This window comes from Chamaea fasciata, unplaced genomic scaffold (genome assembly GCF_029207755.1).
Source record: "Chamaea fasciata isolate MVZ Bird 193981 ecotype frontalis unplaced genomic scaffold, bChaFas1.0.hap1 SCAF_350, whole genome shotgun sequence".
Taxonomy (NCBI): domain Eukaryota; kingdom Metazoa; phylum Chordata; class Aves; order Passeriformes; family Sylviidae; genus Chamaea; species Chamaea fasciata.
This window is the reverse complement of record NW_027094435.1, coordinates 14,177-36,653: the sequence shown is the minus strand read 5'-3', so window position 1 is coordinate 36,653 and position 22,477 is coordinate 14,177. Positions and strand designations below refer to the sequence as shown.

The 22,477-nt window shown below is 49.7% G+C and overlaps 1 long non-coding RNA gene across 1 annotated transcript; it reads left to right on the top strand.

The window, feature by feature from the left end:
- Positions 1-598: 598 nt before the first annotated feature.
- On the top strand, positions 599-1,936 carry LOC136305291 (uncharacterized). Its single transcript, XR_010725223.1, has 3 exons — positions 599-742; positions 1,167-1,272; positions 1,805-1,936. It is a non-coding gene; the product is annotated as an uncharacterized lncRNA (long non-coding RNA).
- The last annotated feature ends 20,541 nt before the right edge of the window (positions 1,937-22,477 follow it).

Genomic DNA, 22,477 nt, shown 5'->3' with positions numbered 1-22,477 from the left:
AGGCAACTGCCTGTGCGCGACCCCGACCACGGCGCCGCCTGGGCACAACTTTACACAGCATTTCCAGGTGTGCGGACGCAGGATGTGGGCTCGGCAGTGCTGTGGCTGTGTTCAGGCAGTCGAATTAGTCAGGTGCCTCTTTAAGGCGCCGGGGGGGCCTTAGGTATGCCATAAAAAAGATGGTGGGACGACCGTAAATGGCTTCACCCACAACCAAGACGGCAGCAAAGAAGGGCAGAGATCATGTGATGTCACTTCCAAGATGGCGGCTCGGCACGACGCGCTTGACCTTCCAAAGACGGCGGGAAAAAGGCAAGGACCCCGGGGGCGTCTACCTGACTTGCTTGTGCCCTGCCCCGACCACGGCGCCGCCCGGTCGCGATTTTCGGCGTCATTTCCAGGTGCGCGGCCACGGGCTGTGGGCTCACCGGCGCCACGGGTGGGCGGGAGCCGGGCCGGCGCTGACAGGCAGCGGCGGGGACGCCTCTCTCTGCCGAGGTCCTGCCACTGCCTGTGGCCTGGGCGTGGCCCTTGTGCCGGGCGCCCGTCCCGTTCCCCACGTTCCCGCCGCTCCCCGCCGTCCCCACACGCCCCTTCCTGCAGCCCTCCAGCCCCGGAGAAATGGAGGAAAACACAAAATCATTCTGGCAGAACCGTCGGCGGAGCTGCCCCGAGCCGTCCCCGTCCTGTAGCCAGCAGCAGGAGGCAGCTGCTCTCTGCTGCAAAGCTGAGCGAGGCCGAGGTAAGCAGAGGGGTTGTGGGGGGGACGCTCTGGTTGTCCGGGCAGGGCTTCCCGGGGACAGTTTCAGCTTCCCACAGCTCTGGCTGAGGGCTGCAGGGAGTCCGGGCTGAGCCAGCTGGGAGCGGGGTCTGCTGTTCACATCCCCCCGGGAGCTGCCGCTGCCCGAAGAGGGCTCGCTAGAGCCTCGTGTCCTCTGTGTGTGCAAGTTTTTGATCGGCTTTGTAGCAAATGTGGTGTTTCAGGCTGGGTGCGCTGGGTTCCCTGGGTGGGAAATACCTTGAAGTAGCCAGGCTGAGCAGTTGCTGAGAATTCCAAGCCTGGGATTCTTGAAACAATGTTTGAATAGCTTATCATTGACCTGAGGCAGTGAGTCAAGTCCGTTTGTTGGAGTGGCAGAAATGATGCCACCTTTTTCTCTTCACAGAGGAGCACATGTACATAAAGGTAAACAGATTTCTTCTGTCACATCAGTACTCGGACCTGAGGAAAGTACCAGTTTTTTCCAGCTTTTCTACAGTTTTGATTCTGAGGTAAGTGTACCGTTTTAGGTATCCAGTAATTCTTCAGAAATTTATGGAAAAAGGCCATAAAAATACATTGAAATCTCATTCTCCCCTCGGTGGTTATTTAGAAGCATCTTTCTTTTGTTTCATATTGGAATTTAAACTGCTATTCCTGTGGTGGCTTTGTTGTTTTCTTCATACTAACACACAGTGAGTTGTGCTGTGTATGCTCTGTGAGCGCAATAAACAGCATATTCTGCCCCAGCTAGCTTCCATTCATCTCTGAGTTTAGATTAGTAATGTTGAGTTCCACTGAAGTGTTTTAGGAATAGCAACTTCCCAATTTCCACTCCTTCCAAATTTAATCCCTAACATCCATCAGGAACAATCAGTCTGCAGCCCAAACATGCAGTGGAAATGGAATTGTAGAAGTTCAGAACAAGCTGTGGTAAGCCCTGAGCTGGCACTGGCAGGGAACCAGGTTTTATGCTCTTAGGGGCAGTTATTTTTTGGAAATGCCTAAATGTCTGATGGTGGTATTTTTCTTTGCGGCTTCCAGTACAAAGCACAGCGTGAGCAGATCCTTGGATGTCTTGGGGAAGGGCTGCGTGACAAACATTGCGGTGAGCTTCATGACTGCCAGAGGATTTTCCAGGTCATTCTCTGCTTTTTCAACAGTCCTTTGTGTGATGAGGGCTCCCAGGTAAGAATTTAAAAGGAAAGCACCGAAACACCCCAAAGCACAGAAGTTTGCATGGCTTTGAGATCTCAAGCACAAAGTAAAAAGGAGCAGCTGACTCTGCCTCCGTCTTCTTGAAAACCTGTTCCTTGTTGATTTTCTGGATGTGTGGAGGGGGAAAAAAATTGCTTATGTCTAAACTATGCAATATATCTAAGACATATTGCTTATGTCTAAACCAGTAAAACCCTTATCAACTGGAACAGGTTGCTGCCATCACAGAGCCTCACGTGGGCACCGTGCCTTTGTGCCTACAGTCAGGGCCTTTTCTTTTTGGGGGCTCTCCATTCCCCAGGCAGCACATTTGTTACCTGAACTGCGCTTCAGCAGGAGGGAAACTCATGTGCCAGTAGCTCTCAGGTTTGGGAGCATCCACCCTGAGTATTTCAGGTATCAAAATCTTGGACAAAAGGACAAAATCCTCTCGCTACCTGGAGACTTCTTGTAAGAGTAGCTTTGAACAGAGAATGTCTTTCCTTCCCTGGAGTTGCTGAGAGCAGGTGGTGTTCATTTCACCTTGAAGTTGATCCAGTTGCTAATTCCAAGTTAGATAATTAGATCTTGATGGTAAAAGAACAAGTTATATTTTCTGTTTCAGAGTTGTATGCTGGAGATATTCCAAAGTGTTGCCCATGCCAGCAGAGCTGCCTATGAGCTGATCCAGGATCACAGCCACCTCACATGGGTCCTGCACAGCTTAGAGAAAAGGTAAGCAGAGAAGTACAGGAGAAGTGGGAACAATTTGGCTGTCCACGGTAGAGTAATTGCATGACTGAGTATGAAAAGTGACAGGCAGGGAGCCAGACGCACCAAGGGCTGGACTGGCACAACTTGCTGAACTCTGAAGTGTCCCTTGTGGTTTTGAAAACAGAATCAAGATGCTTTCAGGTTGTGGTAGGAGGGATGATGGTGGAGGGGCTTCATGAATTGAAAACCACTTCCTTGAAAAACTGAGAAAGCAAAATGGCACTTTGGAATTTAAAAGGTAAAGACACTAATACGAACACCCTCAATTCACATCCTGTCACAGGACCTGCTGCACAGGAAGTGGCACAGTAATGGCTTTGAGCTGTCTAGAACATTCCTCCTCCCCTTGCCTCTCCCTCACATACATTTACATCCACCAAAAATCTCTTCTGCACAGAGCGCCCTGACAGTTTCAGGCAAGTGCACTAGGATATGGTCGCCTGTAGGTGATGGACCAGCTGCTGGTGAGGATCTGCCTTCCAAACGTGGTTTTCTCTTTTGTTTTGTTGTTGTTTGGTTAGTTTTGGGGTTTTTTTCAGGTTTCTGGAAAACAAAGTGATAAATAAAATGATTTCCTTACTCCATACTCTGGCGCTAACAAATTTAGATGAGAGAAAACAAGAATCAATCCCAGGTGAAGAGGAAATTTCTTCCTATTCAGCTTGTAAATGAACTTCTGTATGTTTTGGCCACATTAATCAAACGTATTTGATAAGTACTTTGTTTTAGTCGGTTTGCATTTCATCCTCTGTTTAGTTTGAATTCTATTAAGGCCAGGAGGATTTCTTTATCTCTGGTAGATGAATGGCTTTTTTCACCCTCAATTTGTGTCTTGAGTAGTGAATTTGGGTGTTATTTCTTTGAAAGGAGGATTTAGCTATTTGAATCCATGGGGAATAAAGTAAGCCTTCGGGAGCTTCTCTCACCTCCAGGCTGGGGGATCCAGTTTGGAATAGAGTTCCAGCCTGGAGTGTTGGGTTAACCGGAGCCGCAGGAGAAGAGCCTCATGCTATCATGGTCAGCAAATCTCGTTTATTTCAGGTAGCATACACACATTTATATCTTCTATAATCAGCTCATACATATTGCAAAAGTTAAGCTCAGGATTGGTGCTCAGACTAAAAGTCAGCTACGCCTCTTTCTACATTTCTTTGTGGTTACATAGTTTGAGTAAGTTTTAGTTTTACCGTGCTTCTCCCTCATATCTTTCAGCTACAAGGTCTTGTTATCATATAGCAGCTGTGCTCAAGGACATACGAAGCTTACTGCCTTGCTGGTTTTCATGAGAGTGCCTGTGTGCTCAGCAAAGCTCTCTCATGTCTGCGTGACCTTTTGCAGCTAGCCAGTTATCAATCACACTCTCCACACTTCCCCCGTTTTCTTTTACTGCTATCATTGTTATCTTAAAATTATCAAACATTGACAATACCATACGCTGCAAACATTGCAACACACAAGGCAAAACTAAAAGCAAAACAACAATTACAAGCAAAATCACAAGCACTACTTGTATCAAATGTTTTAACCAGCCTGTAATGTGCGCTGAAGTTGCATGAAAAGTTCACTCAGTCGGGGGTTGTTACCTTCTTTGAGACTTGCGTTATAATTCTGGAGACAACTCCCACTACATAAAGTGAGTCAGAAACTACATTAACAGGTTCTCGGAAGGTTTGAAAAGCCCATATAACTGCCAATAGTTCTAACGTCTGGAGATTGTCCTGTGGGCTTGCTGGAATCACATGATGATGCCACTGGCCTGCCTTGTTCCAAGTAGCTGCTGCTCGGCGGGAGCGCTTTCCTGCATCAGTAAAAGCTGTAATTGCATGTGGAATAGGTTGGTCTTCTCTCAAAGGTTTAGTAATTAATTGCCATTCTCCTAGCCAGTGCAATAATTTCAGTTTAAGAGGGCCTGTTGTAACAAAACTCGGTGCTTGTAGTAATGCCTCTGCCAATTCTGCGGAGTTGAGCAGAAACCAGTCCAGAGACACTTTTTCCATAGGTAGATGTATCACACTAGGTTCCTTGCCACTTAGCTCTATTGTGCGTAATCGGCCTTTCATAATTAACAAGGCAAGTTTTTCAATTTTTTGTGTAATTGTTTTTCTTTGCTGTAAGGGAGGGCTAATCCATTCCAGGACCCCCAAGTCCTCCATATTTCCTGGCCTCTCCCCCGTTTTCTTTTTCTGCGTAATAGCTCCTAGAAGGTGATCTTTGTTATTCCAAATAGTCAGTGAAACAGAAAGGGATGGATCGTACCTGGTGACAAAGCCATTGGCAACACACCACAAAATACTTTGAAGGGCACTGATTTGGTCTGCAGAAAGTATAACCGGAGCACAGGGGTCCGTGCCTTTTAAGAGGGGGCGCAACGCTTCTAGAAGGGTGTTAGGAATGCCAACTACAGGCTTAAGCCATTGGAGGTCTCCCAATAGTTTTTGTGCTTCATGCAAAGTGGACGGTGGAGCCTGGATGGTAAGTTTTTGCGGGCGTATTTGTCTCTGTGTAATTGTCCATCCCAAATACTTCCATGGTGCATGGGTTTGAATTTTTTCATCAGAAACCATAAGGCCATAATTTCTCAACATGGCAATGATGGATTGTACCTGTATGACTGTAAAAGGCGAGCTTTGGGCAAACAAAATATCATCCATGTAATAGTAAATAATTGTTTTAGGCATCGCTTGTCTAACAGGTTGCAGAGCTGTGTCAACATATAGCTGACACAAGGTAGGCGAGTTGCGCATTTCTTGTGGCAAAACTGTCCATTCAAAGCGCTTATCAGGTTCACCCCTATTAAGGGAAGGCAAGGTAAATGCAAACCTCTTAGTATCCTTTGGATGTAGGGGTATCGTAAAAAAGCAATCCTTCAAATCTATAACAAGAATAGGCCAATCCTGTGGTAGCATAGCTGGATTAGGGAGCCCTGGTTGTAGAGCTCCCATTGGCTCCATCTGCTGATTGACTGCTCGCAAGTCCTGTAGCAGACGATAACTTCCTGATTTTTTCTTTATAACAAAAATAGGCGTATTCCATGGGCTAGTTGATGGGCGAAGGTGTTTAAGCTGTAGTTGTTCCGCAACTAAGCGGTGTGCCTGCTCAAGATTTTCCCTTTTTAACGGCCACTGCTTAACTACCACGGGGTCATCAGAGGTCCAGGTCAATGGTAGAGGGAATGTCCAAGCAATGGCCATCACAATAAAGGGCGATCGGTAAGTACGTATCCCAATTGTGTCAGAACATCCCTTCCCAGGATGCAATCGACCTCCGATGGCAGGGGTGTCAGCGAAAACACTGCTTTAGCTTGTTTGCCGTCGATCTCTACAGCAAGAATGGGGGATCGTTGTGCAAGCTTAATGCTACCAATGCCAGAAACTGTGGTATTAGCTGGTAAAAGCAGCCACGTCTTTGGGTATTTGGCCGTATCAATAATACATGTATCCGCCCCTGTGTCCAACAATGCCTTATGCAAAATGATCGTTTGTCCTTGGTAACATAAACAGCAAATCCTTTTGGGTCTTGTAGATAAGTCTATGACAGGAAGAGTGATACCTCCTGAGGAGCCAAGGCATTTTTTTCCGCGCGGCTCATCAGATCGTGGTGGTATGCTCATAGTTAATTGCGGTAGAGGTATGAACTGGGTGATCCGTTGGCCTTTTGGAATGTTCACCGGCGGGAAAAGTGTATGAGCTATAACAAAAATCTCTCCTTCAGCATCAGCGTCGATAACTCTAGGTTCTACCATTAGGCCCAAAACAGACCCAGACGATCGACCTAAAATGAGTCCTCCTGTGGGTTGTCCATTAATGAGAATAGGTCCAAAAATTCCGGTAGAAATCACATGTGGACTGCTGTTATATAGGGTAACTTTTACTGCTGCTGCTAGGTCCAATCCGAGGCTGCCGGAGGTTGCTGGCAAGAGTTGCCCATCGATGGTGTGGCTGGAACTATTTGTGTCCCGGCGCGGCCCAGTTTCGCGCTGGTCTTGGAGTTTCCCGATCCAGATCGGCAAGCGGTGCTGTTGTGGGTATTGGATCGGCACTTGCCGCACCATACGCCCGTGGCGCCACATTCGCGGCGGATGTGTCCCGGCTTTCCGCAGCGGAAACACTTCATCCTCCCACCGGTATTGGGGCTTTGACGCGCTGTCGCCGCTTGGAGGGGTGCGAGGGCAGCTAAAACCTGAGTCTGAGCTGATACTGCTTGTTCTCTAAAAGCCTGAGCCTGCTGTTGTAACCCCTCACCTATCTTTTGCAGCGCTTCTACCACAAATACCTGAGTGCCGGAAGGCATGGCTGCCGCTTTATCTAACAAATCTTGAATATTCCAATTCCCAGGGGCTGAAGCTATGAGGGAACGAGTGTTAGCATTCCCATTCTGCAAGATACATTGTTTAACTAGGGCATCTTGCATGTGCTCAGCAATGCCTGCTTTACTTAAAGCATCAATGATCTTGTCCACAAAGGGGCCAAGAGGCTCCTCCCTCCCCTGTTTTATCCCCATATAAAGAGGAACACCTCCTGGAGCTCTAATTTTCTCCATAGCTCTTTTAGCTACCGCCATGGCCTCTCTCAATTTATCAGGACCTAGGGTAGCTTGAGCCTCTACTCTATGAAGCGGTCCTTGACCCATAAGCTCGTCAACGGTAATGCCGAGTAAGGGGTCTCCTTGGGGTCGAGGGAGTGCGGCACTTGCAGCCGCCTCTTCCCTCCATCGGGCTTCAAACAGTAACCTTTGATGTGGGGTATAAATTAAACGAGAAAGACCTCTAACATCTGCGGGCAACAGGAGATTCATATTAAAAAGGAATTCTAACATTTGTTTAGCGGGTTCGCTTGTGACCCCATAGCTCGCTACGGTAGATCGTAGTTGTGACAAAAGTTTCCAGTCTAAATTAGTAACCTCCGCCCGTTGCCCTCCCTGTGGGTTGTTGTGAAAGATAACTGGGAGGGCGAGGGGGGACGACATCTGCTCCTGAGCTGCCGTGGCCAGATCCGTATCTCCCTCCCGCCAGCCCTGATTTGCCAGTGCCGCCCATACCTCCCGTCTTTCTCGTGCCATAGCCTCCGCGAGGTCCGATAAGGCTCCGGGGAACGGCTCCGTGGCAACAGGACAGGGAGGGGCATTCCTAGCCTCTGCATTCATGGGGGTAGGGGGTGAAGGCATTAGTGGAGCAGAGGGCTGTGGCGAGGGCTGAACGGTGGGTGTACTGGCCGGCTCTACAGAGTCAGATGATGGGAGGTCAACGGTTGCAAAGACTGGAGGGTTTGGAGCGGAAGGGTCATCCCCATAAGCCCTATTCCTAGTGTGCATTTCACGAGCATTATCGACAGCTTTCTTCTCCGCCTGACACATAAGCAATTCATTATGCACAGTTCTCCACAACTTGCTCATCTTTTTTGCTGGCTTATCATCATCTAGCACTAATTCCCAAAGCTTATCCCCATACCTGCGCCATTCGGCTAATTCATGAACAGTATGGGGGTTAGCAAAAGAGCCATAAGAGGTAGCATGGCTCAAAAGAGGGGGGAGCTCCTTATCTAAGTCAAGCCCCTTAAATCCCCGCTTTCTAAGAAAAGCAGTAAAGAGATCATACGCTGCTTGCCTTTCCATACTCACCGGTACCGTTGCAAACCCCCAGGCGTCGGCAGCGCGTAGCGGCAGGGCGCACCGATGTGACCACCCCGGGCGTAAATCCGCCGTCCAAAGGGACCCGACCCCAATGCAGCTCTAGAGAGGGTAGGGGAGAAGCCTGTTCGGGCGCCAGATGTTGGGTTAACCGGAGCCGCAGGAGAAGAGCCTCATGCTATCATGGTCAGCAAATCTCGTTTATTTCAGGTAGCATACACACATTTATATCTTCTATAATCAGCTCATACATATTGCAAAAGTTAAGCTCAGGATTGGTGCTCAGACTAAAAGTCAGCTACGCCTCTTTCTACATTTCTTTGTGGTTACATAGTTTGAGTAAGTTTTAGTTTTACCGTGCTTCTCCCTCATATCTTTCAGCTACAAGGTCTTGTTATCGTATAGCAGCTGTGCTCAAGGACATACGAAGCTTACTGCCTTGCTGGTTTTCATGAGAGTGCCTGTGTGCTCAGCAAAGCTCTCTCATGTCTGCGTGACCTTTTGCAGCTAGCCAGTTATCAATCACACTCTCCACACTGGAGTCCCTGGGAGCTCCCGGAGCCCATTGGAACGGCGCAGACTCCATCTGGCTGCTTAACGAGGCTGGTGCCTACCATGGTAAAAACTGAATCAACACAGGAGAGCACCTTACTTGCACAAGTTTGTATCAGGAAAATCCTTTGGAGTATCTGATGTTTGTTTTGGTGGGGTTTTCTTCTTACAGAAAATACTAAAGACAAGAACAAATCTCAAGCCTCATCTCATCAGAAAAATCATCACTCTCAGAAAAAAAACGAGGAAGAAGGTGACACTGCTGCAGACGTGGAAGTGTCTGAGCTGAAGAAATGCAGCCCATTGGGCCCCTGTTTTCCCAGCACCACCCTCCACACAGGGAGGGGAGACCCTCAGAGCTGGTGAACCTGGGGGCGAGGCAGTGGTCGTCACCTGTGCGTCCACTCACGTGGTCACCGAGGGGCTGCTGAGGTCCCTGGCCAGGCAGAGCCTCCTCAGGGAGCAGGACGTGTCCCCAGCCCTGAGGTGGCTGCGGAACCACGTCCCACCATGCCTGCCGGCTGCGCACGTGATGCTCAGGGATGAGACACTGAGGAACGACCTCTTCAGGCTTTACACCCGGCTCAGCCAGGCCAGCAGCGCCTCAGCTGGGCTCTCCAGGGAGCTCGGAGTGCTCAGTTCCATCATGTTGCAGCTACTGGAGGAGCAGGCCCTGTCCAGCACCTTCCACAAGCCTGTGAAATCCCTGTGCCTGTCACCAGCGACGGAAGAGGATGCGGACCAGACAGGTGCCTTGTCTTGTTCTTATCACTCGTTACGAGGCAGTGGTGGGAGGAACTAGGAAATTCCATGGCTTTTTAAATCCAGTTTTTTTAAAACCAGTTTACCCATATCCACCCAGGCTCATGGCTTCCCACAGCAGAAGCAGTGTCTTTCTTGGGATGGGGGCAGGGGTGGGTAGCACGGAGCATGGTTACTCTATGAGGTTTTCTGACACTACAACACTCACACTCCTTCTAAGAAACTTCCCTTTCAAGGACTAAACTGGAACAAAAGGTATAAAAGAAATGTAATTCCAAGAGGGAAAACAGTCTGCAAAAAACAGGTCCGTGTGGGCATGGATGCTGATTCCTGTTGCTGGTCAATGATAGCAGCTGACGGGTCAGATTTCAAACTATTTTATTTAACAGGAAACTGGTTTGTTCCCACTTGTGAGCACGATCATTGGCTTGGCATGGGCAAAGCCACTCCAGATTTTCCATCTAGGAAAACTAGTTAGGGAACTATTTTAAAATGTAGTCCTGGAGGTAAACAGCTTGGCCGTTTTTTATTACTGTGTGGAAAGAGAAGAATATCTGTTCTGATTTTTCTCTCATCTTTCTTCCACAGCTGTTTTTGTATTCCTGACTTCCGTTTACAACGGAGACACGTGGCTTGGAGCCCAGGAGCCGGATATGTTACTTACTCATGTCAGATGGGTCTGCACTCGTGCAGGTTATGAATTACAGGATGACTCGGAAACTTAGAAACAAGGAAAAGAAGCTATTATGTCTCTCTGCAAAAAAAATTTGGCTACATCAGGGCATTAATTCAGGGAACTAACACTTCATCTTTAACGTTCTCTGCTCTGCCATCATCACTGTGTGCCATGGAAGCCTCCTGAGCTGCTGTCTTGGTTTGGGAAGACAGGTATCTGCTAGGTAAAATTACAATCAGAGGCTCTTTGGCAAAGATTTGGGAAATAGGAATAGCAGTTCTTTACTAGTATGTAATACAAAGCAAACAAACACAAAAAAAAAAAAAACTCCCCCCCCCCACCAAACAACTACAGCATTAATGACAAACGACAACAGTACCAAGAACCTTGAGGGCTTTGTTTCACAAAACCCAGAGCAGTTTGGTTTCGGTGTCCCTGCAGGATCCTCAGAGCACCAAGCTGGAACAGTGGAAAAGTCCCGGGCTGGTAGCTGGGATGGCAGGGTGTCCCGGCAGGCAGGGGCAGGATGTCCCGGCAGCGCAGGGAGTGCAGGGTCACGCTGCAGCAAGAGGAGCAGCGCCGAAGCAGCTCGAAGGCGAGGCAGAAAAGCGGCGGCTGAGATCCTCGAGGAGCGGCCGACACGCGTCTCCCGAACGCCGGAAGCAGAAAAGCACGCAGCTGCCTCAAGCTGTGTCTTTTACCTGCGTTATCTCCCCCTTCCACCTTTTGTCCATCTCTTTGTTTCAGCCAAGCACTCTCAAGTATCCAACACCCGGTCCCCTTGGCAACCCGTGGGGAAAAAATTCCCCAGAGAAAGAAGGAACAAACCCAACCCCCAACATTATCCACCCCGAATTTTTTTCCCATACAAACATATTACATTGAGTTTTAACTAGTAAAAATACATATATATATATGCAAATATGGATGCAGCCACATTGTCATGGGTAGTTCACCCCAAAACAAGGTCCCCTTGAGGTATGCATCGGGTCTCTCCATCCTTTTGCATCACCCACCAGGTGCAACCTGGTCCCTGAGCGAAGACAACCCCACGGATGGGATTGTCTTTGCTGGAGGCAGGATTAATCCAAACAGTTTTTCCCAGCATACCTCTCATGTGTACCACTGGAACCTTATCTCCGTCTGTCTTCTGCAAGGGCTCAGATTGGGCAGGACCTGCTCGGTTGGTGGAACCTCGAGTGTTCACCAACCAGGTGGCCTTTGCTAAATTAGTATCCCAATTCTTAAAGGTTCCCCCACCCAGTGCTTTCAAGGTAGTTTTAAGCAGGCCATTGCACCGTTCAACTTTCCCGGCCGCTGGTGCATGATAAGGAATATGGTACACCCACTCAATGCCATGTTCTCTAGCCCAGGTGCTTATAAGACTATTCTTGAAATGAGTCCCATTGTCCGACTCGATTCTCTCAGGGGTGCCATGTCTCCACAGGACTTGTTTTTCCAGGCCCAGGATGGTGTTCCGGGCAGTAGCATGAGGCACAGGGTAGGTCTCCAACCATCCAGTGGTGGCTTCCACTATGGTTAGCACATAACGCTTGCCCTGGCGGGTTTGGGGAAGGGTGATTTAGTCAATCTGCCAGGCTTCCCCATATTTATATTTGGACCACCGCCCACCATACCATAAGGGCTTCACCCGCTTGGCTTGCTTGATTGCAGCACATGTCTCACAGTCATGGATAACCTGAGAAATACTGTCCATGGTTAAATCCACCCCTCGGTCTCGGGCCCACTTATAGGTGGCATCTCTGCCCTGATGACCCGAGGCATCATGGGCCCATTGGGCTAGGAACAACTCTCCCTTGTGTTGCCAATCTAAATCTATCTTTGACACTTCTATCTTGGCAGCCTGATCTACCTGCTTGTTGTTTTGGTGTTCCTCATTAGCCCGACTCTTGGGAACATGGGCATCTACATGGCGGACTTTCACAGGCAGCTTCTCTACACGAGTGGCAACGTCCTTCCATTCATCAGCAGCCCAGATTGGTTTTCCTCTACGCTGCCAGTTGGCCTTTTTCCACCTTTCCAGCCAGCCCCACAGAGCATTGGCTACCATCCACGAATCAGTGTAGAGGTAGAGCTTTGGCCACTTCTCTCTTTCAGCAATGTCAAGGGCTAATTGAACAGCTTTGAGTTCAGCAAGCTGACTTGATCCCCCGTCTCCTTCAGTGGCTTCTGCAACCTGTCGTGTGGGGCTCCATACGGCTGCTTTCCACTTACGGTTCATTCCCACGATGCGACAGGAACCATCAGTGAAAAGGGCGTAGTGTGTTTCTTCTGCTGGCAGTTGGTTGTATGGAGGAGCTTCTTCAGCTCGTGTCACTTGCTCCTCTTCGTCCGTGAAACCGAAGTTTTCTCCTTCCGGCCAGTTTGTAATTATCTCCAAAATCCCAGGGCGATTTGGGTTTCCAATACGGGCACGCTGTGTGATGAGGGCAGTCCATTTGCTCCATGTGGCATCGGTGGCATGGTGCGTGGAGGGAGCCTTTCCTTTAAACATCCACCCCAGCACTGGTAGTCGGGGTGCCAAGAGGAGTTGTGCTTCTGTGCCAATCACTTCTGAGGCGGCTTGAACTCCTTCATAGGCGGCCAAGATCTCCTTCTCTGTGGGAGTGTAGTTGGCTTCAGATCCTCTGTAACTTCGACTCCAGAATCCCAGTGGTCGGCCTCGGGTCTCCCCTGGCACCTTCTGCCAAAGGCTCCAGGACAAACCGTTGTTCCCGGCTGCAGAATAAAGCACATTCTTCACATCTGGTCCCGTCCTGACTGGGCCAAGGGCTACTGCATGAGCAATCTCCTGCTTGATCTGGGCAAAGGCTTGTTGCTGTTCAGGGCCCCAGTGGAAATTGTTCTTCTTGCGGGTAACCAGGTAGAGAGGGCTCACGATCTGACTGTACTCAGGAATGTGCATCCTCCAAAAACCTATGGCTCCTAGGAAAGCTTGTGTTTCCTTTTTGCTGGTCGGTGGAGACATTGCTGTGATCTTATCAATGACCTCAGTGGGGATCTGCCGCCGTCCATCTTGCCACTTTACTCCCAGGAACTGGATCTCTCTGGCAGGTCCCTTGACTTTGCTCTTCTTGATGGCAAACCCGGCTTTCAGCAAAATCTGGATGATCCTCTCTCCTTTCTCGAATACTTCAGCTGCAGTCTTTCCCCACACAATGATGTCATCGATGTACTGTAGATGTTCTGGAGCCTCATCCTTCTCCAGTGCAGCCTGGATCAGCCCATGGCAGATGGTGGGGCTGTGTTTCCACCCCTGGGGCAGCCGGTTCCAGGTGTACTGCACGCCCCTCCAGGTGAAAGCAAACTGAGGCCTGCATTCTGCAGCCAGAGGAATGGAGAAAAATGCATTGGCAATGTCAATAGTGGCATACCACCTCGCTGCCTTGGACTCCAGCTCGTACTGAAGTTCCAGCATGTCCGGCACAGCAGCGCTCAGCGGTGGAGTCACTTCATTCAATGCACGATAGTCCACAGTCAGTCTCCATTCTCCATCAGACTTGCGCACAGGCCAGATGGGGCTGTTGAAGGGTGAGTGGGTTTTGCTGACCACCCCTTGGCTCTCCAGCTCACGGATCATCTTGTGGATGGGGATCACGGCGTCCCGATTTGTCCGATACTGCCGACGGTGCACTGTCGAGGTGGCAACAGGTACTTGTTGTTCTTCTACCTTCAGGAGTCCCACTGCAGATGGGTTCTCTGATAGTCCCGGCAAGGTGTTCAACTGCTTAATGTTCTCTGTCTCCACAGCAGCTATTCCAAAAGCCCATCTGAGTCCTTTAGGGTCTTTATAATATCCATTCCTGAGGAAGTCTATGCCCAGAATACATGGAGCCTCTGGGCCGGTCACAATCGGAAGTTTCTGCCACTCCTTCCCGGTCAGGCTCACCTCGGCTTCAACCAGAGTCAGTTCCTGTGATCCCCCCGTCACCCCGGCAATGGAAATCGGTTCTGCCCCCACATGTCCTGATGGCATTAGAGTACACTGCGACCCAGTATCTACTAAAGCTTCATATTTTTGTGGCTCTGATGTGCCAGGCCATCGAATCCACACAGTCCAAAAAACCCGATTTTCCCGTGCCTCTTCCTGGCTAGAGGCAGGGCCCCTCTAGCACTGGTTATTATTCCCTTCTTGGACATACATGGTAGAGGTTCCTTCGAGGGAATCTGACACAGCATTCCCACCTCCGTAATACCTGGCAGCTTGCTCATGGGAGGCTGAGGCTACCTTCATTCTAGTGGAACTCCCTCTGTTAGCGTTTCTCTCCTTGAGCTCACGTACCCGTGCTGCCAGGACAGAAGTAGGTTTCCCATGCCACGCTCCCATGTCCTCCCCATGGTCCCGCAGATAAAACCACAGGTCAGCTCGAGGGGTGTACCCTCTCTCTCTCGCTGGGGGATGTTGGGCTCTGATTCTGGGGCCTGTGACTCGCACCGGTGCTACATGGGAACTGTTCCTTCTCATCTCCTCTCTTATTTCCCTCATCTCCTCTTTGAGTTCTTTCACCACCGCAGAGACATGAGCCTGCATTGGGCCACTGATCATACTTTCATAATTTCTGAGCTTGTTGGCAACAGAACCCACTGTCTCTCGGTTATCCTCGGCATTAATTGTTGCGATGAATGTGGCGTATTGGGATGGTCCATGAGTTGCCAGATTCCACAACATGTGCCCTGTGCATTTAACCTTGTCGGGGTCATTATCATGCTGTCCGGTCCTCCCAAAAAGTACTTCCAATACTGCCACTTCTCTCAACTGTTGGATTCCTTCCTCAAGGGTCTTCCATCGCATTCTATTGTTGTGCTCTTGCATTCTGTCTCTGTGGACAAATCTCTCTCTCACACTCATTAGAAGTCGTTCCCAAAGGGAAAGGGGCCCTTGCTCTCTTACAAATACCTGATTTATACCTGAGTCCTGGGTCAAGGGTCCCAAATTCCTTGCTTCAGCACTATCCAGTTGCACACCTGTACCCATAAGGTCCCAGACTCGGAGTAGCCAGGCTGTATAAGCCTCACGTCCTCGTCGTGCAATATCTTTTTGCAGATTACGTAGACTTTCATATGTCAGGGACTCAGTGATGATCTCAACCTGTGGCTCTTCTGTGGATTGTGAGGACCCTCCTTTCTTACCCTTAATATCAGGATCTGACGATTTCACTTTACACTTCCTTGTTTCCACAGGGGCGACTGCTGCTGGCTGTGGCTGCCCTTGTGGTTCAGCTGGAACCTGGACAGTTGTAACATCTGTGGGTTCCACTGCTGCACTATCAGTCTCTGCCTTCTCGGGGCAGGGGGAGGGTTTTTCATGAGCTGGGGAAATGTACTCTTTCAGCATTTGGCCTATCTCTTTTACCAGAACCTCAACCCAATCCGGGTGGGTCCTTTCTGAGGCAGGCTGTGGGGCAGAGTCAGGCTCTGGGGTATCATCCCTATTCTGTGGGCTAGGTATCAGGGTGGTTATCCAGGTCAATCTTCCCTTATCTCTGAATGCTAAACAGAATACGCATATTAGCAGCACCAGCCATTGTATGATATCATTAGCATTCAGAGAGGATTTAAACCCTTCAAAAACTGGTGGGGCAGACCCAAAGAGATGGGTAAAGGGTTGGGAAAAAGAAACTTCCCCCGGTGTCATTTCCTCACAGTAGGTACCATTGTTAAAGTAACTCCAAAAACACACAGTTAGTGTACGATAGCCCTGAATCCATGTGCCTGCCTTCCAGAGGAAATTAAAAATCCATGAGTTCTTCACCTTATTAAGCCATAAAATAAACTGGATGACAGTCACAGTAGCCCTAGTTATAGGGCCCATGTTTAGATAAGGGCCTGCAAATGGAAGGAATACAGCCACAACCACATGCCACCCAAACCAGGCTAAGTTAGACCACATGATGCAGCCTAATGAGGTTTTTATATCCAACGCACACAAAAGAAAGTACTAGGTTAGTTAAGAACTGCTATTTCTCTTCCCTTTTCTTTTCTCAGTGCCCTCAAGCCCCACACTTGGGCGCCAAAATCTGTCTTGGTTTAGGAAGACAGGTATCTGCTAGGTAAAATTACAATCAGAGGCTCTTTGGCAAAGATTTGGGAAATAGGAATAGCAGTTCTTTACTAGTATGTAATACAAAGCAAACAAACACAAAAAAAAAAAAAAAAACTCCCCCCCCCCCACCAAACAACTACAGCATTAATGACAAACGACAACAGTACCAAGAACCTTGAGGGCTTTGTTTCACAAAACCCAGAGCAGTTTGGTTTCGGTGTCCCTGCAGGATCCTCAGAGCACCAAGCTGGAACAGTGGAAAAGTCCCGGGCTGGTAGCTGGGATGGCAGGGTGTCCCGGCAGGCAGGGGCAGGATGTCCCGGCAGCGCAGGGAGTGCAGGGTCACGCTGCAGCAAGAGGAGCAGCGCCGAAGCAGCTCGAAGGCGAGGCAGAAAAGCGGCGGCTGAGATCCTCGAGGAGCGGCCGACACGCGTCTCCCGAACGCCGGAAGCAGAAAAGCACGCAGCTGCCTCAAGCTGTGTCTTTTACCTGCGTTATGTCCCCCTTCCACCTTTTGTCCATCTCTTTGTTTCAGCCAAGCACTCTCAAGTATCCAACACCCGGTCCCCTTGGCAACCCGTGGGGAAAAAATTCCCCAGAGAAAGAAGGAACAAACCCAACCCCCAACAGCTGCTCTCATACAGACCTGACTTGTTTGGTAAAAAAACCTCAGTATTTTATTACTGTGTGCAAACTTAGGGGAAAGATTTTATTCAGTATCTCTCAGTGGAACATTAAAGCTTCAATTTCTCTTTTCTTGAACAGTCTGAGACAGAATATTACTTATATCATTTTTATTACTGACATTTTTAACTTTTTGTAGAACCAGAGAGACTGTTTGTGGACGTGTGTGTTATTAATATCCATCTTCTCTCCAATATAAGATGGGGAAAAAAAGGCTGCAGAGCTTCCCACAATGGGCTGTAAGTGCAAATGACAAGGAGCCAGAGGTTTAGTCATGACAATTTACTATTTCGAAGAATCTGGCTGATTTCATGATACCAAAACCAGTATGAATAAAAGACTGAACTCGGGAATCATGATGGTCTTCTTGGGTTTAAAAAAACTTTATTGGCTTGGAAAGACATTGATATCAGACCTGGGTTTTTTTATTACCCTTTTTTTTTAATTAAAAAAAGCCCTCATCCATCACTGCTGCTGTGATGTGCAACAAAAGCCCATCTTCCCTCCATTTGGAACAGGTGAGAGATGGAACTAAACCCCAAAGGATTTTCTGCTTATTGAGTATACGTGCAAAATCTGATAAGCTGTTCTCGAATGTGGCCATGAGGGTAGTTGAACATGCCACCCCACATCTGCAAATATGCAGTGCCAGAACAAGCACCTGTGAAAGGTAAACCAGGATTTATTCAATTGACTCATGACTGCGTCCTGTCCCGGGTCCTTTGCACAAATACTGTACAGGGGAAAACCAGAACTGCAAGTTCCTTGTGATATGCATTGAATTTCCAGGGAAGGGGTAAATAAAAATGAGATGCAAATAAGGGAATTGCTTCTACATTTAAATATTCTTGTCCTAAAGGAGCCATTGGCTCTGTACCAAGACTTGAGTTTAAATTTTCATTTCTTTAAAAACCCCCAAGCCCTTTAAAAGCTACAGTTTGTGTCATGTAGAATTACTAGCAGCTGACATGAGGAAATCTGTGAGCCGAATCTAGCTGAGCTTAGCTAAGTTTAACCAAATCTAGCCAAGTTCAGCCGAACCGAGCCAAGTTTAAGTGAACTGGGCAGCGTGCAGCCGAACTGAGCTGAGCGGCACCGAGCTCAGCCGAGCCCAGCTGCCTGCTCTCATGCCCATTAATTAGCGCGAGTGCAGTCACTGCATGGTGAGGTGCTGCTGGACCCTGTGCCCCTGTTCGTGTCCGTGCGCCGGCTTGCGGGACTCGGCAGCCGGAAAACACCGAGCTCTGCGTGTTTAACGTGAGGCAGCTCCGCTTCCCCGTGCGGCGCCTCGGCCCGGCCCACGCCACCCCCAGGCAGCCGAGCCGAGATTGGCCGAATGCAGCAAGCGGCATCGAGTTCAGCCGACCGAGCCGAGCCACGCCGAACACATAGAGCGGCACCGAGTGCAGCCGAACCGAGCCAAGCTCCGCAGAATGCAGCATCCCGGACAGGGCGGGGTCCGGGCCGGGCTTGGGACAGGGCCGGGGCTCTGTGAGGCACACCCTGGAGGCGGCCGGGGGCAGGGCAGGGGGGGTACCAGGGACGCAGCTTCAGGGGCGGGTCTCGGGCTCGGATCAGGTGCACGGGGCCGGGACGAAGTGATTTAATCTATGGAAATCGCTTTGCCAGCCCTTTGCTCACTCTGAGCTCGTTGGAGACAGGAGCCCACTGTCCGGGCTCACAGCCTGGGACAGGACGGGATTCGGCTTCCCCTCCTGTCCCCCCCCTCTACCCCTCATTCCTCTTCCCCGTATTCCCCTCCTTTCTCTCCCTTTTCCCCCTTTCCCTCTCCTCCCCAAAGCCTTTCCCTCCCATTCTGGCCTGCCCTCCTGTCCCCCCTTCTAACCTTCCTTTCTTCTCCCTGTATTCCTGTTCTTTGTCCCCAAAGCACTCCCCTCCTCTCCCCCCCAAACCTGACCCCCCACTTCTTCCTCTCCTGTCCCTACCCCGCTACCCACTTCTATTCCCCCTCTCCCCCATCCACCCGCCTTCTTCCCCCCCACCCTTCTTTTCCCTTCCCCTCCTGCTTCCCAACACACCCTGACAACACCCCCGCTCAACCCTTCTCATCCCTGCTAGCCCTCCTCTCTTCCCGTCATCCCCTTTCTTGCTTCCTCCCGCATCCGTGGGTCTCGGGGCACGGGAGACTAAAGCCCAGAGGGCTGGAGCCTGGCACCCCCCGCCCTCGCTGGAGCCCCCACACGGGGCCGGCCTGCTCTGCGGCTGTCCCCCCATGCAGTTAAAAACACGGCCTGACACACCCGGGGATCTGACTTTCCCCACATCACACTGGGGTGCCCCTGGGGGAGTTGGGGCAGGGGTTAGGGGGGCCCCTTCCTTAGAGAAGGGGGGGTCCCGCGGTGGGGGGGCTGAGTGTTAGGGAGGGCCCCTCCTTAGGAGGGGGTCCTGGGCTAGGGGGTTAGGAAGGGCTCCCTCCGGAGGAGGGGGTCCCTGGGTGAGCCCCCTTGGGGGGAGGGGGGTGGGACAGAGGGATGACTTTTTATCCCCTTCAGTCCCAGCCCCTTCCCCTGGGCCCTCTCCTCCGATCAGGGTTCGCCCCGGCCTCCTCCTCAGGACCCCCTTATCCGGTCCGGGGGTGGGAGCAGGGGAAAGCAGAAGGGATCATGTCACTTCTGCAGTGTGAACAGACAAAGTGTCAGCCAAACAACTGAACCCTCCCATCCTGTCCCACCTACCACCCCTCCAAAAATTGTAAATAAAGGGTAATGATTGCTGGGGAATTTCCTTAGGAATTATGAACCTCACACATATGGAATTTTGGAACTGGAATCCCAGTCTCAGCCTTGGGCACCTGCAGGAAAAGAGGGGGGTCCTTATCTATAGCAAGGAAAGCCCAGTGCCCCAGTGTGTGAGGTGCAGACATTGAAGTGTCCAGGGGATGACTGGCAAACCGCTTCTGCCCCTGCCCTCACACTCTGAGTGGCAGAAACCCCAGGTGCGAGCTGTGAGGGTGATGAGGGGGCAGCTCCTGCCGAGGGCTTCTTGCGAGGGGGTCTCCCTCAGTTTACTTTGGCATGGAGCTGCTGGAGGAGAGGGGCTTAGGGTTGGCTACTGGGGGTGTCTCATGGAATGATGGTGGGATTATTGGCTCTGGATGCACTTGGATGTGGGGCATTGCTTAAAGGAGGTGCAAGGGACAAATATTTGTGCCAGGCAACAGCAGTAGGTGAGCCAGTGTAGGTTGGGGGGGGGGTGTCTCCTTTCCCTTTTCAATTTTATCTTGCCAGCCCCCTCCCTGGTGCCCCTAGAAAAAAACATGGGGGTTGTGAGGAAAAAAGAGGTTTAAATTGGGATGAATCCCCCTCCACTTGGGATTTTATTAAATAGTGGTATTTATATGTGGTTTTTATTCAATATTGCATTCTTTGGTGATATATAGTGTTTTGTTGGGAGCTTTTTTGGTATTAATTTTTATGTGTAATTTGGTTTTTGAGTGAAGATAACTTTGTAGATGGGTCTGTTTATATTTGAGGTAGAATTAATTTAAGTAGCTTTTTAACAGACTTCTGTTATGTGTTATTGGGGGTTTGTATATTGTATGTAGGGGTTGAGATTGGGTAGGGTGTTGGGGATTAGGTTGGTTCCTTCTTTCTCTAAAGAATTTTTTCCCCACAAGTTACCAAGGAGACCAAGTGTTGGATACTTGAGAGTACTTAACCGAAACAAAGAGGTGGACAAAGGTGGAAGGGGGAGACAACGCAGGTAAAAGACAAAGCTTGAGGCAACTGCGGGCTTTTCTTTTTCCGGCGTTCGGGGAGACGCGTGTCTGCCGCTCCTTGAGGATCTCAGCGGCCGCAAGGCACGCCGAGCGGAGAACGGCTGTTTCTGGCTGGAGGAGTTTAACTGTGGCCAAAAAAAATCCAGTCCTGGAAAATCTACTATCACCAGTTCGGCCTGAATCCTGAGTTTTGCCGGCCACCCGCGGGGAGCTGGTCCAGGCCCTGCCTCTCCTTCGGTTTTCTTCGGCGCTGCTTGTCTTGCTACGGCGTGACCCTGCACTCCCTGCGCTGCCGGGACATCCTGCCCCTGCCTGCCGGGACACTCTGCCATCCCAGCTACCAGCCCGGGACTTTTCCACTGTTTCAGCTTGGTGCTCTAAAGATCCTGCAGAGACACCGAAACCAAACTGCCCTGGGTCTTGTGAAACAAAGCCCTCAAAGTTCTTAGTACTGTTGTCGTTTGTCATTAATGCTGTAGTTGTTTGGTGGGGGGGGGGGAAGTGTTTTTTTTTTTTTGTGTTTGTTTGCTTTGTATTACATACTAGTAAAGAACTGCTATTCCTATTTCCCAAATCTTTGCCAAAGAGCCTCTGATTGTAATTTTACCTAGCAGATACTTGTCTTCCCAAACCAAGACAGATTTTGGCGCCCAACGTGCGGCTTGAGGGCACTGAGAAAAGAAAAGGGAAGAGAAATAACAGTTCTTAACTAACCTAGTTCTTTCTTTTGTGTGCGTTAAATATAAAAACCTCATTAGGCTGCATCATGTGGTCTAACTTAGCCTGGTTTGGGTGGCATGTGGTTGTGGCTGTATTCCTTCCATTTAGAGGCCCTTATCTAAACATGAGCCCTATAACTAAGGCTACTGTGACTGTCATCCAGTTTATTTTATGGCTTAATAAGGTGAAAAACTCATGGATTTTTAATTTCCTCTGGAAGGCAGGCACATGGATTCAGGGCTATTGTACACTAACTGTGTGTTTTTGGAGTTACTTTAACAATAGTACCCACTGTAAAGAAATGACACCGGGGGAGGTTTTTTTTCCCCAACCCTTTACCCATCTCTTTAGGTCTGCCCCACCAGTTTTTGAAAGGTTTAAATCCTCTCTGAATGCTAATGATATCATACAATGGCTGGTGCTGCTAATATGCATATTCTATTTAGCATTCAGAGATAAGGGAAGATTGACCTAGATAACCACCCTGATACCTACCCCACAGAATAGGGATAATACCCCAGAGCCTGACTCTGCCCCACAGCCTGCCTCAGAAAGGACCCACCCGGATTGGGTTGAGGTTCTGGTAAAAGAAATGCATGAGATGGGCCAGATACTGAAGGAGTACATTTCCCCAGCTCATGAAAAACCCTCCCCCTGCCCCGAGAAGGCAGAGACTGATGGTGCAGCAGTGGAACCCACAGACGTCACAACTGTCCAAGTTCCAGCTGAACCACAAGAGCAGCCACAGCCAGCAGCAGTCGCCCCTGTGGAAACAAGGAAGTGTAAAGTGAAATCGTCAAATCCTGGTATTAAAGATAAGAAAGGAGGGTCCTCACAGTCCACAGAAGAGCCACAGGCTGAGATCATCACTGAGTCCCTAACATATGAAAGTCTACGTAATCTGCAAAAAGATATTGCACGACG